The sequence below is a fragment of the Austrofundulus limnaeus genome, unplaced genomic scaffold (assembly GCF_001266775.1).
Source record: "Austrofundulus limnaeus strain Quisiro unplaced genomic scaffold, Austrofundulus_limnaeus-1.0 Scaffold441, whole genome shotgun sequence".
Taxonomy (NCBI): domain Eukaryota; kingdom Metazoa; phylum Chordata; class Actinopteri; order Cyprinodontiformes; family Rivulidae; genus Austrofundulus; species Austrofundulus limnaeus.
In genome coordinates, this window is record NW_013952843.1 from 115,130 (window position 1) to 115,703 (window position 574).

Genomic DNA, 574 nt, shown 5'->3' on the forward strand with positions numbered 1-574 from the left:
AGGTGAACACTGACCCTCAAATACGTCTTTGTGGCATTCCAGGCTCGAGGTAATGGTACACCCCCCCCCCCCTGGGATTACCACAAACGCAGAAAGAAACAAATCATCAAAAAATGCCTGTCGATGGAAGGGTCTCACAGAGACCCAGCAGACAGTCATCTAAGCTTTACCAGGGAAAACTGCACAAGAGGACAAAACTCTAGAAAAACATAAAAGGAAATAACAGAACAAAGCATAAAACCAAAAAAAAATTAACCCCAAAACCATCCAGAGAATGGCTAAATGTTTAAAAATCATGTACTCTCATATGGTATTCCCAGGAGGTGGAGCCAAAATCAACCCAGGCTTTATGAGGATATAAATGCATAGCAAACAAACAGGTGGGGTAATTAGAAATTCACAATAATAAGCCAGTCAGAAATGCACAAATTGGTTCAGTATAGCAGATGGGACAAATAAAAGTTTCATGGAGGCGGAAAGAATGTAAAACAGTGTGGCCAAAGCATCAGCACACTGTAAAACTGTTCTGTTCCCATTATGTCAAATAAAGGCAGGGTTTGTGATCAGAAACCAC